Source organism: Sorex fumeus, unplaced genomic scaffold (assembly GCF_029834395.1).
Source record: "Sorex fumeus unplaced genomic scaffold, SorFum_2.1 ptg000007l, whole genome shotgun sequence".
Classification (NCBI taxonomy): Eukaryota; Metazoa; Chordata; class Mammalia; order Eulipotyphla; family Soricidae; genus Sorex; species Sorex fumeus.
The window spans coordinates 9525889-9544024 of record NW_026606064.1 but is presented as its reverse complement, the minus strand read 5'-3'; the positions used below and the strand labels follow the sequence as shown (position 1 = coordinate 9544024).

At 47.4% G+C, this 18136-nt stretch overlaps 1 pseudogene; it reads left to right on the top strand.

Moving 5' to 3' along the window:
* The first annotated feature begins 7483 nt into the window (after positions 1-7483).
* LOC130017235 (uncharacterized) lies at positions 7484-7604 on the top strand (annotated as a pseudogene).
* The last annotated feature ends 10532 nt before the right edge of the window (positions 7605-18136 follow it).

Genomic DNA, 18136 nt, shown 5'->3' with positions numbered 1-18136 from the left:
GCGGCCAACCAGGTTTGATTCTCAGCATTCCATATGGTCCCATGAGCACCACCAGGAGTAATTCCTGAGTGCAGAGCCAGGAGTAACCCGTGCAATGCTGGGTGTGACCCAAAAAGAAAAAAAATGAAAATAAAAAAATAAAAATGATCTCCAATTTTAAAAAATTTAAAAAAACAAACAAACAACAACAACAACAAAAATTTGTCCTCATGGATATTTCATTTTAGTGAGAGAAAGAAGCCAATAAACGACCTAAAAGGCAAAATGGACAGTGCTACTGGTGGTGAGCTACACCATGGAGGGAAGAAAACAGGGAAGGGAGTTGGGGTGGCTAGAGACAGGAGGAGGTGCTCCCTGGCACAGCACTCATGAACCTGAGCTGAACTAAGCAGAGGAGTGGGCCACGTGGCCCAGCGGGGAGGGTCCAGCTGGTTCCTGTGGCTTCAGGGTCCCAGGGGCGGTGGTGTCATGACAGGGTGTGGCAGAAGAGAAGGTGGAGATGGAGGCAGAGTTGGGAAATGGCACATGGGGGCCCAGTGCTTTGGCCTTTACTGAGGGAGAGTGGAAGCCACCAAAGGGCTTGCAGGCCCAAGTGTCACAAAATCTAATTCTTGATTTGTTCGTTTTGTGATGCTAGGGACTGAACCCACTCACTCTTAGGGACATGTGCTCTACCACTGAGCCACTCTATGCACTCACATGTACAATTCTTTTTCTTTTTTCTTTTTGGGCCACACCCAGTGATGCTCGCAGGTTGCTCCTGGCTCTGCACTCAGAAATCACTTCTGGTAGTGCTTGGGGGAACCCTATGGGATACTGGGGATTGAACCCGGGTTGGCCACATGCAAGGCAAAAGCCCTACACACTGTACTATTGCATTGGCCCCTGAGCACAAATATTTTTGTAAATTTTACTTCCCCTTTTCCTTCCTTCACTTCCTACAGGAGATGAGTTTGGGTCACACCCATTGGTATACAGGGCTTACTCCTGGCTCTCTGCTCAGGCATCATTCACCACGGTGCTCAGGGAACCGTAAATGAATCCAGGGGTTAAAATGGCATCAATCGTGTGCAAGGCAAGAGCCTTCACCCTTGTACTTTTGTTTCCAGCCCCCCACCTTTAGGCTGCAGTGTTGCTCAGAGGAGCATGAGATGCAAGAGACTGAACCAGGGTCCCTGGTGACCACACTTGGGCTCCAGACCATATCCCCAGCCCTTGCTGGTGTCGCAATGATGGGGTGGCGGTGGGGTGTCACACTTTTGCCAGGAGTTGCACCAGAGATGAAGCACTGAGCTTTCAACACCAGGGACAGCAAACGGCACCGCGGGATCTCACATAGCATCGTGGGATCTCACACAGCACGGCAGGATCTCACACAAAACCACAGGATCTTACACAACACTGCGGGATCTCATATTCAACGCTGGGGGCAATGCCAGAGATCAGAATATAGACTTGTGTCTAACTTGGAGCTGTCTCTGGGCACCCAGACTCACATTTCATTTTATTTTGATATCCCCCAAACCACTCCTCCTCCCACCTCTGACCTTTGCTTGGTAACTCCAGTGTTTTCATCCAAGGTCAAGGGTTTTTTCATTATTTAAAATGAAATAATTTGCTTGTCCCCTTGTTCCCTTGCTTTGTTTCTCTATAGATGACAGATGAGTGAGCTCAAGCGGTCTTTGTCCTTCTTCCTCTGATTTATTTCACTCCACATGAAGCCCTTTAGTTCCAGCCAGATTGTAGCAAATTTTTCTTATGGCTATGTAATATTCCACTGTGCATCTGTGCCACCATTTCTGTATCCATTCATCCATTGTTGGACATTAAGGTTGTTTCTCATCTTGGCTATTGTCCTAAGTCTGTTAATGAACATAACCTGTTTTGAATTCATGATTTTTGTATTTTTTTTTGGAGACAGATGCCAAGAAGTGAAATCACTAGGTCATAGGAGAACTCTTTTCTTTCCTTTATTTATTTTTGAGAGATCTTCATGCCTTTCTTTTATAGAGGCTGAATGAGATAACTTTTTAAAAGTAAAATAGCTTCATCTTAGAGAAATTTATGTAGAGAAGTGTGAGGAGAGAAGGGAGGAGGGAAGGGGAGGGAGGGAGATGGAGAAGGAAGAGAAAGGGAGAGATGTGTGTTCAAGAGAAATCATGGCTTTCTCCACAGGGAAGAAGCCTGAAGCATACATGTCAGGTGGAGATGCGGGCAGAGAATGAGCCCGCACTATTCACTATGTAAATGCTGGTCGGAGATACTGTGTTGTGAGGATGAGTAGAAGGAGAAAAGCAGTTAGATCGCTACAGCAAAAATTCAGGTGATATTTGTAGTTTCTTGGTTTTGGTTATTTTTGGTTTGGGGTTACACCTAGTGATGCAACCCTTTGCATTCAGGAATTACCCTTGGCAGTGCTCAGGGGACCATATGGGATGCTGGGAATCAAACTCAGGCCAGCTGCAGGCAAGGTAAACACCCTACCCGCTATACTATCACTCCGGCCCCCAGAGACTTGTAGTCTCTGATTCAGTGCCTAGTAGGTTTGACCTCCAGGGATTCGACAGGTTGTTATAGGGAGAATCACAGGGAATTTCCCTCATTGGGCATGGATAAAAGAGAAGGAACGGTTTTAAAATACACCGGAGCATTTTGTTCGTTCAAACAAAGCTTGCACTCAGAAGAAACCATTTCACCAAAGCCTAAACTCTTGGGTATTTTCCAGAGCCTAACAAGGAGGAAGGGAAATTCCCAGCCCTCTCTGGCCATCTGGAGAGTAGGGAGGGAAGCTGGGAGGGATAGAATAGAAAGAACCATGAGGCAATGGAGCTATAGATGCTTCCCTCTGCCAACATCATCAAAGGGCTGTTTACCGCAGCTCCTGGTCCGAGTACATTGTATCCAGTGATCAAGGAAATCAAGCACCACGCCAACAAAAAGGCGAGAAACACAACCTTTTTTTTTCTTCTTGGTTTTGGTTAGTGATGCTCCAGCTCTGCAATCAGGAATTATTCCTGGTACTTCTGGAGGGACCAGATCAGATGCTGGGGATCAAATCCAGGTCAGTCACATGCAAGGCAAGCACCCTACTTGTTCAACTATAACTCACTGTAGCACTGTCCTCCTGCTGTTCATCGGTTTGCTAGAGCAGGCACCAGTAAGGTCTCTATTGTGAGACTTGTTGTTACTGTTTTTGGCATATTGAATATGCCACGGGGAGCTTGCCAGGCTCTGCCAAGTGGACGGGATATTCTCAGTAGCTTGCTGGGCTCTCCGAGAGGGACGGAGGAATTGAACCTGGGTCGGCTACGTGCAAATGCCCTACCCGCTGTGCTATCGCTCCAGCCCACTATAGCTCAAGCCCCTAAAATGTCTTTTTGATTCTGATCAAACAACAGTTTGTTCAGAATAATAATAGGAATAATGTATTCAAGTATGTGTACACAATATACTTATATAAAGGGAAATAAATGACAGCAATAATACAAAGGACAGGCAGGGAGAATTAGAATTATTTCAGCATTACATTATGCTATTATAAATAATTTGAATTATTTGTTATTATTTTGCCTTACCCATGACATGGTATTGGGTTACTTGAAAGTGAAATCGGTAGGGCCCAGGGTTGATTCACTGTAAAGTACCTGTCTTGGAAATCTGAGAGTTTGATCCTAGTAGCACTGACATGCATTCATGCGGCCCATGGTGAGCCCTGGCTCTGTGACAAAGTGTGCCTTCTCGGGTTGGAGAGACAGCCAGCACTCACTTAAAACACAGCCGGGCTGGAGCAATAGCACAGCGGGTAGGGCGTTTGCCTTGCACGCGGCCAACCCAGGTTCGACTCCCAGCATCCCATATGGTCCCCTGAGCACCGCCAGGGGTAATTTCTGAGCGCAGAGCCAGGAGTAACCCCTGTGCATTGCTGGGTGTGACCCAAAAAGCAAAAAAAAAAAAAAAAATTAAATTAAATTTAAAAAAAAAACACAGCCAACTCAGGTTCAGTCTCCAGCGTCATATTGGGGCCCCCAAGATTAATGTCTCTCCAAAAAAAGTACAAAAAACAAAATGTGTTGGGGCTGAAATAGGAGCAGAAATTGCCTTGCACTCAACAGACCCAGGTTTGATCCTCGGCATCCCATATTGTTCCCTGTGCACTTACAGCAATTTCTGTGCATAGGTCCAGGAGTAACCCCTGAGTATCACTGGGTGTGACCCCAAAATAAGCAAACAAAAAACAACAACAACTAAGTGTGCCATCTCCAGCACATTGCAACTAAGTTTGGACAAATACCATGGCCTGGTCATCACAACCAAAACAGAGAAGAAGGGAAGGGGATATCATTTTTAAAAGAAAAACTTTCTTCATTTAGGAAAAAAAAAAAGAGGTGCTAGAGCGATAGTACAGCAGGTAGGGCATTTGTCTTAAATGTGGCCAACCCAGGTTCGATTCCCAGCATCCCATATGGTCCCATGAGCACCACCAGGAGTAATTCCTGAGTGCAGAGCCAGGAGGAACCCTGTGCATTGCCGGGTGTGGCCCAAAAAGCAAAAAAAAAAAGAGAAGTGGTAAATGTTACTTGAAAGGAGATCATATTCCCTCTGGGGATGACTCTTCCGCCTTCCTCGTGGTTGTTGCCAGGATGGGGGTCTTCACTAGTGTCCCAGTGGCAAAGCCCCTGGCGTCTTCCTGAGCATGTGGGGCAGTGCCAACGATTGAACACATCGGCCTTCACAAAAAGTGTCTTGCCATGTGGTCTCTGGGCCAATGACTCTTTGGCTATGACACCCCAGCCATGATCCAAGGAAGAAATAATTGATAAACTTCACTTTGTTAGAATTTTTTAAAAAAGAAGAAGAACTTCTGCTCTGCAAAAGGCAGCTGGACAAGAAGTCTCCAAGTCTCCAAGTAGGAGAAAATACTTGCAAAATGCACTTATGATAAGAAGTTGTCCTCCAAAGAGCTCTAAAGAGTCCCCAATTAAATTTTTTTAAAAAGGGCTGGAGTGGTTTGCAAAAGAGGCAATGGGTGACACTCATGTTTGGTCCATAGTCTACTTTCAGCATGCTTCTCCCCAATAAGAGAGAGAGAGAACGAAAGGGAATGCCCTGACACAGAGGCAGGGTGGGATGGGGGGATGGTGGGTGGGAGGGACACTGGGATCCGTGGTGGTGGGAAATGGGCACTGGTGGAGGGATGGGTATTTGATCATTGTATAATTGAAACCCAAGCACAAAAATTCGTAAGTCTACAACTCTACCTCATGATGTCTCACTAATAAAAATAAAAATTTTTAAAAAAGTTTTTTAAAAAAAAGGGCTGGCGCGATAGCACAGTGGGTAGGGTGTTTGCCTTGCATGCAGACAACCCAGGTTTGATTCCCAGCATTGCTGGGCGTGACCCAAAATGCAAAATAAAAGAACCAGCAGCCTAATAAAAAATATGTGCCCCAGACCTGAACAGACATCCCCAAAGCAGATGCCCAGACAGCAACAAGCACATGAAAAGGCATTCCATGGTACAGGTCATGAAGGAAAGTTCCATTAAAACTATGATGAAATGGGGCCAGCATTTCATCATCGTACAGCAGGTAAGGCATTTGTCTTGCATGTGACAGACCTGGGCTTGATCCTCAGCAGCCCATTTGGTCCCCTGAGCACCGTCAGGAGTGATCCCTGAGCACAGTGCCAGGAGTAACCCCTGAGCATTGCCGGATGTGGCCCCCCCCCAAAAAAAAATACTATGAGATACTTGCCAATCAATATGGCCGACCCTAGAATATTGGACTCTTTTTAAATGCCACTGATAGTCATTTATTCTTCCATTAAATGAAACGACAGCACTCTGAGTTGTCTATTTAGAGCTGCAATTCCATGCAAGATTTATGCTAATTAAGATTGTTTTCTGCTAGTATCAAAAATAAGACTCCTATGAAAAGGAAGGGGAAAAAAATGACTCCAGGAAAAAAAACTTGAAGCTCTCCAAAATAATTACATTTCATTGAAATGCTGGCAAACATGTGGAGCAGCAGGAACTCTCATTCACCGCCGGTGAGAATGGGAAATGGTACTGTGATTCTAGGAGACTTTTTGATTTCTTACGAGGCAAAAAGGTACCTTTCCCCAGGCACCTCCACAAGCACTTATCCAAAGGGATGAAAAGCATACATCCAAACAAAGACCTGCAAACAGAGGTCTAGAGAAGCTTTAATCCTAATGGCCTGAGTTGGGAGCCCCTAGGACACCCCGGAATATTACTCAGCATTGAAAAGAAATGCTCTATCAAGCCGTGAAAATGCAAGGAGGAGCTTTAAATGCATGTCAGTAAGTGAAAGAAGCTAGCCTAGGAGGACAGTATTAGCCTAACTCTAGAGCATACTGGGAAAGGCAAAATTATGGAGATGGTAAAATTCTTTGGGGTACATGGAGGTGCTCATAAGGGGGGGATCAAATGGGGTAGAGTTGGTGGAAATCTCTAAACCTTCCACTCAATTTTCTCTGAAGCTAAATTACTCCAAAAATAAAGTTTTGGCGGGCTCATAGATTACAAAAGTATGCAAAAGAACTTCCTTGCATGCAGAGGGCTGGTGCAGTCTGGGACCCCTGCATCAGCAGGTGCTGTTGTGGTATACCACAGCAACTGTGTGGTCACCAGAGCTTCAGAGTGGAGAAGGAGGGAGGGACGGAGAGGCGGAGCACAGAGATTGTTGGGGGAAAAAAAAAACTCCACATGATACGTTGATGGTAGGTAGGTATAGGTTATTTGTCATTACACTAGTATCAAAATTCTTTTAATGTATGGGGCCAGAGAGATAGTACAGGTCTTGCACACAGTTAACCTGGGTTTGACCCCCAGCACCCTAAATGGTTCCCCTCAAACACCATCAGGTGTGATCCCTGAGTGCAGAGCTATAAATAAGCCCTGAGCACAGTGGGGTGTGACGCACTCACCACTACCACCAGAAAGAAAGAAAAATAAACACCAAGCATAGAATGTAAACACACCTACAGTGACCTCTAATGTAAACTAGAGATTGGGGGTGATACTGATGTGTCAAGAAGGATTCATTGATTGTAACAGAAGGAACATTCTTTGGGGTACATGGAGGTGCTCATAAGCGGGGATCAAAAGGGGCAGAGTTGGTGGAAATCTCTAAACCTTCCACTCAATTTTCTCTGAAGCTAAATTACTCCAAAAAATAAAGTTTTGGGGTGCTCATAGATGGCAAAAGCACGCAAAAGAACTTCCTTGCATGCAGAGGGCTGGTGCAGTCTGGGACCCCTGCATCAGCAGGTGCTGTTGTGGTACCACAGCAGCTGTGCGCAGGTGTGCAGCCAATCAGGCAAACCTGGCAAGCACAACAACAGGAAAGTTGTGTGGGCATCGTGACCACATGTGTGAGCCCTGAACCCAAGCTTGCGTGTATAACCCAATCATGAACAACAGAGGGAAAGGAGGGGAGGGTCTTTAAAATAGGGAGCAGATTGCAGCCATGTCAAAGTTGGTGCCTTCTCCACCATGGCCAGTGTTGAGTCAAAAGGCTACCACAGGAATATTAGAACACCAGGACCCTGAGACCCGGGAATAAATTTGGTCACGGAAACCAATAAGAAAATGATTTTTAAAAAAATATGGGGCTGGAGCGATAGCACAGCGGGTAGGGCGTTTGCCTTGCACGCGGCCAACCCGGGTTCGATTCCCAGCATCCTATATGGTCCCCTGAGCACCGCCAGGAGTAACTCCTGAGTGCAGAGCCAGGAGTAACCCCTGTGCATCGCTGGGTGTGACCCAAAAAAGAAAAAAAAGTGATAAAAAATAGATAAATAAAATAGAGACCAGAGATAGTACAGGCTGGCATGTGACCCTGGTTTGATCCCCAATACCACATATGGTGTCCTGAGCTTCACTAGGAGTGATCCCTGAGCACAGATTCAGGAGTAAGCCCTAAGCACGGCTGGATGTAGTACCTCTTCTACCAAAAGAATCAACCCAAACAAACAAAACATTTAATCTATTTTTTAAAATCTGGATAAAAGATAATGGTAGGTTGCTTTAAGGTAGTAGCTATGGAAGTGGGGAGAGGTGATTGGATTCTGGAAATATTTCAAAGGATTGGCAAAATCACAACACTTGGAGTGTGAGTCAAGAGAAGAATCAGCTCACACCTTAGACGAAGCATCATGTGACCCAGCCTTGGCTTAATGCCAAGCACACACTCATTCAACAAACACCAAATCTCAGGAAAATCTCAGAAAAGATGATAGTCCTTGGCAAAGCATATCTTAATTGGATAACTCATGGAGGTGGGGGTTTCTAAACATGGGGAGCTTGAAAGAATGGCAAAGCTCTAGTCACCTCTGAGAATATCTCTTTCATACACTGTATCATCTGTGATCAACAGCTCATTTCTGGAAAGAGAAGAGAAATGAAACAGGAAAGAAAAAATCAAGGATAATTCCTTCCTAGACTAAATGTGGAATAATAACCCTCTAGATCATGTTCTGGATAATCCCAACGGCGATATTAGCTAAAAATGTATAGTGTTATAGTTCTCAAAGCCCTTTGTTAGGCCAACCTCTTTATTGCATGAAGCAAAGAAGGATTTGTGTTAAGGTGTGAAAAAAAGATAGAAGCAAAGAATGGATTCTTTGAACATTGATGATCAATTCCCAGCAATCCAATTCTACTTTGCTTGGTACATTCCTGTCAATTTCTGAGCCCCTATGCAGAAATGTACAGTAGGCACATGTATTATTACTCTCCTGCCAAAATCAGACCAGCAAAGTAGATATTGTGCCTATTTTACAGAAGGAAAAGTAAAGCTGATAGAGGAGATCGTTTACTAAGAATTCGTAAACCTGGGTTCAAGCTCATACCTGTGTGTCTCAAAGCTCATGCACAGAACACGTGGTCTCACCTTTGTTTTGCTGCCAATACTCATCCTCCAAAGAGCACTTACCTTGGTGGGCTCTGGTGTTTTACAGCTATGAATGTGAACTATTACCATTCCCATTTTACAGATAAGGAAATTAAGACCAAGATGAATTAAGAAACTCACCATAGACCGCTGGTGAGTCAGGACCCATGTGTTGGGAATAGATTGTAGGGTCCATATTTATGTTGACAAAAATTTGTTTTCTCTTCTCTGGAAATGTAGCTCAGTGATATAGTTCAAGGTACACACAAAGCAGGACTTGTCTTTGATCTCCCACAAATGAGCACTCACACATACACACACACACACACACACACACACACACACACACACGTGCAAGCGTGAAGACTTTAAATTAATTTTAGTTTTACTTTGGACTTCTTATGTCACATCCAGTAGGGGGGTCAGGGCCTATCCCTGTGGTACTCTGGGGCCCTCACACACCAAGCAGTTTTTCTTTTCCTTTGAGCTACCTCCCTGGTCCTAAATATTTTTTCCTATAAGATAGTAGTAATAGGTGTAGTAATTTAGAAAATACAACAAAGGGGGGTAAAAATCACTTTATCCCGCCCGAAAGACAGCATGGGTGAAGGCACTTGCCTTTCATGGGCCCAGACCTTGTTCAATCCCTGGTACTACATGGTCCCCCAAAGTCTACAGGGAGTAGAGCCAGGAGGAAGCCTGAGCACCAGCAGCTTTGGACCAAAGTCCCCTTCAACCCCCAAAACCACCTTATCTGGCCATTCTGAGATAAGCATAATGATCTTGTAGGAAATGTTTGTTTTATTTGAGGGGCTTTGGGGTCACACTCTATGGTGCCTGGAAGCTACCCCTAGCTTAGAGGTTGGTCCTGCTGGTGCTCAGGGAATCTTGAGGCATCAGGGATCAAGCCTACAAAGCATACACTCAGCTCTTCGAGGCATCTCCCTACTCCTTAGTGAATAACGCTTTTGTCATCCCCCCGCCTCTCACACACACACACACACACACACACACACACACACACACACACAGGCATGCACTTTCTTTAAAATAAAAATGAGATTGTATTATATTTTCTTTCAACCTATCCTTCATCTCTCACTTAATAATATGTTGTCAGCATCTTTCTGCTTTAAATATTTTCTACAGTGGTGATTTTTTACTCTCTTGGGTCATGTAATTCTTTGACAGTTCATAAAAATCCTTCCTCCCACTCAAAATCTACACCACACACACACACACACACACATACACACACACACACATTTTTGCATATGATTTCCAAGATTCTCTGAACTCTGACCCCTAACTGTGAGGCCCAATTCTACAGCCTGAATGATACTCCATCACAGAACGAAGGATTCCCTACAAATTATTGAACCAATAGCAGTCAGTCCCCTAGGGTTGGACATTTAGAATATCTCCAATTTTCCACTATTATAAACCATGTTGCAATGACTATCCCTATGGATAAATCTTTGAGTACAGCCCTATTTATTTCCTTGGGATCAATTCCAAGAGTAAGATCATTTTTAAGGCGTTTGATAGTATTTCTAAATGGCCCTCCAGAAAGGTTGTATCTATTTACGTGCCTGCCAGCAGCATCTAAGAGGCCCATTCCCCTACCCATCATTGCTCACATCCGGTCTTATAAAACACTCTATTTTGTACCTTTTTAACCCTAGCTCAGAACTTTTTTTTTTTTCTGTCTTGAAAGCAGTGATTTCTGGCTCAAGGAACTGGAAACAACAGTCTTTGGAGACAACTCCAGGCTGGGGGTTGCTGTCTTTCTATGCTTCAACATGGTCTCCAGGATGGGGCTTTCCTCGATTTCACTGAAAGCCCTTCTTTGGCAAATTTCCTTGCTCTTGTCTTTGGTAGGAAGGGAGGGAAAAAAAAAAGGCCATGTCTGGACCTGTAGAATCTGAGGGACTAAGCTTGAAAAACAATCATAGCTGATTTTTAAACATTTCTATTATGAAATGTTTGTCCCCAGAGGAACCAGGAGGGTTCCTTTTAGTAGATCTTAAAATTCATAGGCAAGCAATTCTGTAATGTGACTGCTCCTTCTCTCCCACTTTAGACAGCCAAATTGGGCTCCTAAAGTATAAATTGTACCCTGGAGGTGGGGGGGATCTGATGTTTGACTTGAGAACATGAGAGTGTTTAGAAGAAGTTGCTTACATATAGTAGGTACTCAATAAATGTTTGCTGAATTTTACTGGAAGACTTGGACCTGGGCCCTGGGCTAACAGGGGATTCTGTGGATGTGTTCTGACAATGGCTCTTTCATTAACTGTGGCAGTGTTAAATACACTCAGTCCTAATGAGGGGGAGTGGTGACCTGGATACATCACAGCAGAGGGAAATCCCAGATCAACTCTATTTAGTCTTGAAATACAGCCCATGATATTTTTTTTCCCCTGTACCAGATGTACCTATCCAATTCTGTTTTGGCTTAGGAGAATATAACCATGAACTTATCCTCCCTGAGCTCATCAAGACCCTTCCACGCAAAGCAATAATGGGGTTCAATTCTGAAGTGGCCAAAGGAGCTGGGAGAACTCAGTGGTAGGGAGTGCTGTGCTGGCCTTGCAGCGTCGGGCTGTGAGTTCAATCCCAGAGCCGCCCCAGGTGCCAGCCAAGTGTGAGTGCTACGGTGCATAGCCAGGTGGATGCAAGCACCACAACTAAAGTGTTTGACCCCTGGTGAGCATCACACCCAAGCATACATGTGACTCCTGGTCATCACAACAACAATAAGGAGGGGAGCACATAAAATTCAAATAAATATGCACATACACACAGTTGCTCCCCCCACAGCACATATGGACCCCGAGAACCTCCCAGAGCTCAGAGCCGGAAGTAGCCCCTGAGTTTTGCCAGGTGAACCCCCCCACGCCCCCCTCAAATAAATAACAAAAATAAATGAATACAACCAAAGACACTTGAGCATGGACAGAGTAGATGATAAAACAGAATTATTAATTATGTGGACTGATGCCAATACCTTAGCTATTTAGGGATACACTCCTTTCCTGTAAAGATGTCTGCTGAAATTCACAAACAGATGCTGCCAGGGACCATCTACATAAAGGATCACAAAGATGTGACTATGTCTGGGGCCCGGGTGATAGTACCACAGGTAAGGCTCTTGCCATGCATGCAGCCATCCCAGGTTCAATCCCTGGCACCCCATATTTCCCCTGAGCCCCCAGAGAGTATCACCTGGTATGCCCACAAACAAAAAAGCAACAAACAAACAAGATGTGACTCTGTCAGAGCAACGGCTACAGTGGACAGGACATTTTTGTGCACACCTGTTTCCAGAGAATGACTTGAGTCCTTACCACAAGGTTCCGTGTCACGAGGATCATCACTCCCATATTGCAGATGAACACACTGAGGCCCATGGACAGTCGTAACTGCCTCATTTCTGCTTCAAGGAACTTGCCTCCCTCATTGGATGCCATCATGATGAAATCCTGGAAGCCCCCTGCCAAAGGAATGTGGGTGGAGAGGAGATTCCTGCCCTTGCCTGCTATCTCCCTTGGGCCAGTGTGGAGTTAGAGGGTGTCCTTTCCAGAGTTTGGGGAGGCCCTTTCTCCTCTTTACTGCCCTTCCTTGCTCAAGGCTAGTCCCCTCGGAGTCTATTACCCAGAGAAACATTACCAGCCTCCCCTGAACCTGCCCAGCCAGCAGGCCGCCAAGTGAGGACTCGAACCCGGGCCACAGGAGGGTTCATCTCAAAGGGCATACGGAAGGGGCCCTTGCTGCATGGGATCACCAAGCCCTGACTTCCTGTCCTGGCCACCTGCTTCTTTCTTTTCTCTCCAACTCTTCCACACTCAGGCCCGAGAGTTAGAGCAGGAATTAAGACTCTGACCTTGCCCATGGCCAAACCCAACTCAATCCCGGCACCCTACAGGAGTTCCCTGAGCACCGCCAGGAGGGATCCCTGAGCACAGAACCGAGGTAAGCCCTGAGCACTACCGGGTGTGGCCCAAAACACAAAAGCAAGCAAAAGCCAAGAACCAATTCGTTCACACTCATATGAGGGTTTCTCTAATGCCCATCCCCGCCCCACAGGTCATAATACAGCCCGGACCTCAGCCTCACTGATCATCCAGCAGCCGGCTGCATCCACATTCCGCAGACAAACAAGGGACTATCACTACCCCCAGCATTCCTGTGCTCACGGTAGGCCCAGAGGTAGGCACCAACAGATCTCACAATATAACCTCCACCTCAGAGAAGCACTGCCCGATTGCAACGGCCAGAGTGACCACCCTGCTTACTGTCATCTTCCTGAAGGATCTTGCACTTTTGAAGTACCAAACCCCTTAGTCCTAAGAGCGCAGACTCGAACAGTGACCCGCAGCTTTGACTGTGAGTATCTTACTCAAGGTGGGACCTGGTAGACATCCCTGTGCCTTGGTTTTCCTCATCTGTTGAATGGGAACACTACTAACAGTGGCCAACCTCGCAGGCTCCTGAGATGCATGTATCGATCGAGACACTAACATTCAACCGCCTGTTAAGGCTCGAGGAGCCAACAACCCCAGAAGATCCCTCCCTGAAGAATTGAGGACAGTTGATTGCTGATTCCTATTTTTAAAGATCTCCAAGGAAGAAGAAACCATCGCCTCCCTGGGTAGCTAGAGCCTGCGTTCACAGCCCACTTAGATGATGTGTGAATATAACACAGAGGCCCACATCCAAGGAGGCTGGCGGAGGCTGGGAGGGCTGCCAAGCGCCTAGCTGGACCGTCACCCATCCCGCCCTTCCCCCGCCATTCCTCCTAAATATACTTGCACTGCCTTAGCCATCCTTCCCCCGGCCAGCCTCCTGCTGCCGCCCGCTCTGACAATCCCCGGGGCTGAAATGCTTACAGGCTCCTAACCGCTATCACACCTGTTGGCCGGGACATTCTCAAGCACTTCCCAGCAGCAGGCTGGGATGAGAACTATTTAATGACTTAATTGGTTAATTGGATAAACACACACACACCGAATGCCTTCCCCCGTGGTCGGATGGAGACTCAGGCCCAGCGCATTTGACAGTAAGTGAACATGAAGTGCACTTGTTAGCAGGGACAGGGAGGAGGCCGGAGGAGAACTCTGGAGTCTGCCCCTGGATCAAACGTGCAGTGAAGGGACTGAAGCAATAACAGAGTGGGGAGGGCGTTCACTTTCATGCAGTCAACCTGGGTTTGATTCCCCAGATCCCATAGGGTCCCCTGAGCCCACCAGGAGTGATCCCTGAGTGTGGAGCCAGGAATAAGTCTGGAGCACCCCCAGGTGTGGCCCCCAAACAAACAAACAAACAAAGAGGTCAGTGTGGTGGAGGGCCCCGTTCTCACCCACTCACCTGGCCTGGTCGGGCCCCTTCTCATTTCTCATTCCCTGGGTCTCTGGGCTCTGTCCTCCCACTCACCACCCCTGCTCCAGCCCCAGGACCTTTGTGAGTTCCATTGGGTTGGAACTCTTGATCCTCCAGATCTCACGTGGCTGAACCCCGCTTTCTGAAGGGGTGACACTGGCGTAGAGACCAGAAAAAAAGCAAGAGAGGCTGCTGACTTGTGCAGGCAAACTCTGAGCTCTTGGAGGGAACCAGGAGGCGGAGGAGGGGAATGGGGAGGGATGGACGCTCTGAAGTCTGGATGCAGGGTTCTGGTACCTGACTGTCTGCCAAGCCCCTAACAGCCCAACTTCTCTCCTTCTGGAAAATGGAGAAAGAAGAGGATCTCAGAGGAGGACGGAGAAGACTGAGCGTAGCCAAGCATGGGCAGCGTTGAACTCCAAAGATGGATTAACCCAAAGATAAGGAACCTTCAGGACCCCACCTCCACCCCCACCTCTCATCAACGCACATGGTTTCTGAGCCCCTTCCCACCCCTTCAGAAGGTTCTAGAAATATCTCTACACAAGGTGTGTTTGGGTTTTTTGTTTGTTTGTTTAGAGAATCTGTCCACAACCATCAGAGAAGCTGACCGCCTCCTCCGCCTTTGACTTATCTTCTGCCACATTTCTCAGATCAAAGGAACTGGGACAGGCTCTAGGTCTTTGGTATTCATTGTTTCATCATCATCTTTTGCAAGAGAGTCCCCCAGTTGTCTTAGCCTCGGGCTTCACAAAACTTGAATCCACTCACACACACCCCTGATTGGCAGCAGTCATAGGGTCGTCACTGAGCATCTGTGTCCTTCACCGTGAGTCTCCTGAGGAGACTCAGTACCAGCTTGGTACTGTCCTGTGATGGGGGAAGGACAGAAAGCCTCGGAGAGACAGGGGCCCGAAAATGCCATCTGTCCTCCCTATAAATGATTGGAAATTACCACTGAAATCTCTCCTCTGAGATTTGTTTGGGGTTTTGTTTGTTTGATTTTTGGTTTGGGGACTGCACCAGCAGTGCTCAGGGGTTAGTCCTGGCTCTGCACTCAGGAATTATACCTGATGTGCTCAGGGGACCATATAGGGTACCAGGGATCAAACCTGGGCTTGGCCGTGTGCAAGGCAAGCTCCTTACCCACATATTATCATTCTAGCCCCTGCTAAGCAATTTCTTGAAGCAGCCCTCCTTAGGGAACAGGGATGTTCTCTCACCCTCTTGGGGTGGAACGACTGGGTTTACCATCTGAAGGGCCCCACCAGTCATGGAACCTCAAAATAGAGGAGGAAGGCTTTCGGGAGAAAATCACCAACTCCAAGCCTCCTCCCTGGATCTCAGGCCACACTGGAACCTTCCTGAGCTCTCAATGAGAGGCAGCCAAGGAGTCAAACTGATCTCTTGGGGGCTGTAGGAATGGTGGGCCACACCCAGCAGTACCAATGGGCTTATTTCTATACTCAGCAGTGGTCCCAGAAGGGGATCAGGGCCAGCTGCATATAAGGCCAGTATCAGCCTCAAGAAGGTCTTATATTTTAGCTTGAAATGCTGGGAATGTCTGTCCAGCATGGGAAGGAGTTGCTTTCCCCACTTCTCCCCATCCTTGAAAGCAGTTACAGAATCAGCCCTTTATTGCAGTTGAATGGGGCAATGCCTAATAGCCACTGGAGCCCCGAGAGTCCCTGCAGTTCCCAGCTGGCTCTGTGTCATCCAACACAGTTCCTAGGCCGGAGAGATAGCACAGCAAGGAAGGCACTTGCCTTGCAAGAGGCAGACCTGAGTTTGATCCTTGGCACCCCACATGGTGCACCGCCAGGTGTGGCCCCAGAACCAACCAACCCACACTTGTTAGAGTCCCCTCTGCTTTCTGCTTGCTCACCCCTCACCCCCAGTCCTCGCCTAAGCACTGCCTTGACCTCTAGCTTCCCTCGAAGACTTCTAGAAAGGCTTCTTCAAGGCCTTCAGGTCCTGCCCAGTCCCTGTGCCCACCTCACAGCAGGACTCAGACACAGCCTTCAGGCAAGCATATGTGAGCAGATTCATCTCATCAGAAACTGCCCGTCCTTGTCATGACAGCCCTACTCATTGCGCTGTCCTGCCCCCTCGAAGCGCAGTGTCTAAGCACAGGTTCAGTAGGTATAGACACGACTCCTGCTTTCAATACCAAAGTGTCACCAGTGCCTGGAAGAGTGCACTAGCATGGGTACCTCGCTGAGATGCCCACCAGTACCAGCACGGGCACCTCGCAGACAAGACAGTTGTTCAGAAAAATCTAATGTCACTAAGCAGACCCCTGGACCCCTGACTCCCAAGAGGCCTCTCGCTTTCCTGCCCATCCCCCTTTCCAAAAAGGAGAGTGAGACCCCCAGACTGTTTTTGGGGGTGGTAGGTGTGGGGTGGGCAGAGGCCACACACAGCGGTGCTCAAGGAACATGCCTGCTGTGTTCAGGGGACCATAGGTGGTGCTCAAACTGGGGTCAATCGCAAGCCAGGCAAGCGTCTTAACCTCTGTACAATCTCACCATCCATTTTCTTTTCTTTCTTTTCTTTCTTTTTTTTTTGTTTTTTTGGTGAGGGGAAGGAGAATGACTTTGGGTGACTTTCAAAGATTTGTCCTATTATATTGAACTCTGGTCGAACAGCGTTAGAATTCTGAGTGTGGAGTCTCGATGAAGACAGAGCTGCCTCACTCATCAATTTCTCCTAACTTTCTAGAATAGTCTCCGTGACTAGGATTCTGCCACACAGGGTTTATTTTTTGTTTTGTTTTGTTTTGTTTTGCTTTTTTGGGTCACACCCGGCGATGCTCAGGGGTCACTCCTGGCTCATGCACTCAGGAATCACTCCTGGCGGTGCTCGGGGGACCATATGGGATGCTGGGAATCAAACCTGTGTCGGCCATGTTGGCTGCATGCAAGGCAAACGCCGTACCCGCTGTGCTATGGCTCCAACCCCTGTTTTGTTTTTTTTGTCAAATGTGCTTAACTGGAGTAGGAATGTGTAGTTTCGTAAATACTGGAAGCCCCCGAAGTCCTTGGTAAGACCGTGTGCTCTGATTTGGGATTTAGAAAACTTGACCCCAGTAATAGGAGAACCCCAGGCCCAGTGCAAGCGGGAGGAGTTCCTGATGAGCTGAAGAAGGCCCACAGGACGGGAGGATGTAAGATACTCTCAAGGACTGTTCACTCTGCAGAGGCCAACAGTGTCATCCTCATCATCTCTTTGTTCTTAGCAACAAGAAATGTGCAGGGGTCTCTGCCTGTGCAAATCAAATGACCTGGTGGGGTTGGATCGATAGTACAGTGGGTAGGGTGTTTGCCTTGCACACGGCCAATCCAAGTTCAATCCCTGGCATCCCATATGGTCCCCCAAGCACTGCCAAGAGTGATTCCTGAATGCAGAGCCAGGAGTAACCCCTGAGCATCGCTGGGTGTGACCCAAAAAGAAAAAAAATCAAATGACTTGGTGCCTTCCCTCCAGGGCCCCCCACTACTCTTGGGACAGAAGTCAGAGCTGAGCCACAGCCCCCAGGCCCTGCTCCCAAGGCCCCACCTTCGCACCTTCCCGCCCCCATCCCCATCCTAACAGTCTGCACTCCAGGCGGGCCTTCTCTCATCTTTGCCACCTTTCTTCCAGCCCCTCAACCTGGGCATGCTCTCTTTGCCTCAGCTCTTGTCACCGGGGTAACCCCAGCCGGGACAATTCCTGGCTCTATTTTCAGGAGTGACCCTGGTAGTACTCAGGGATCACACGGTGATGGAGACCAAACACGAAGCAGGTGGAATGCAAAGCAAGCCACTTAGCCCCTGTGTTAGCTCTCTGACCAGAACCAT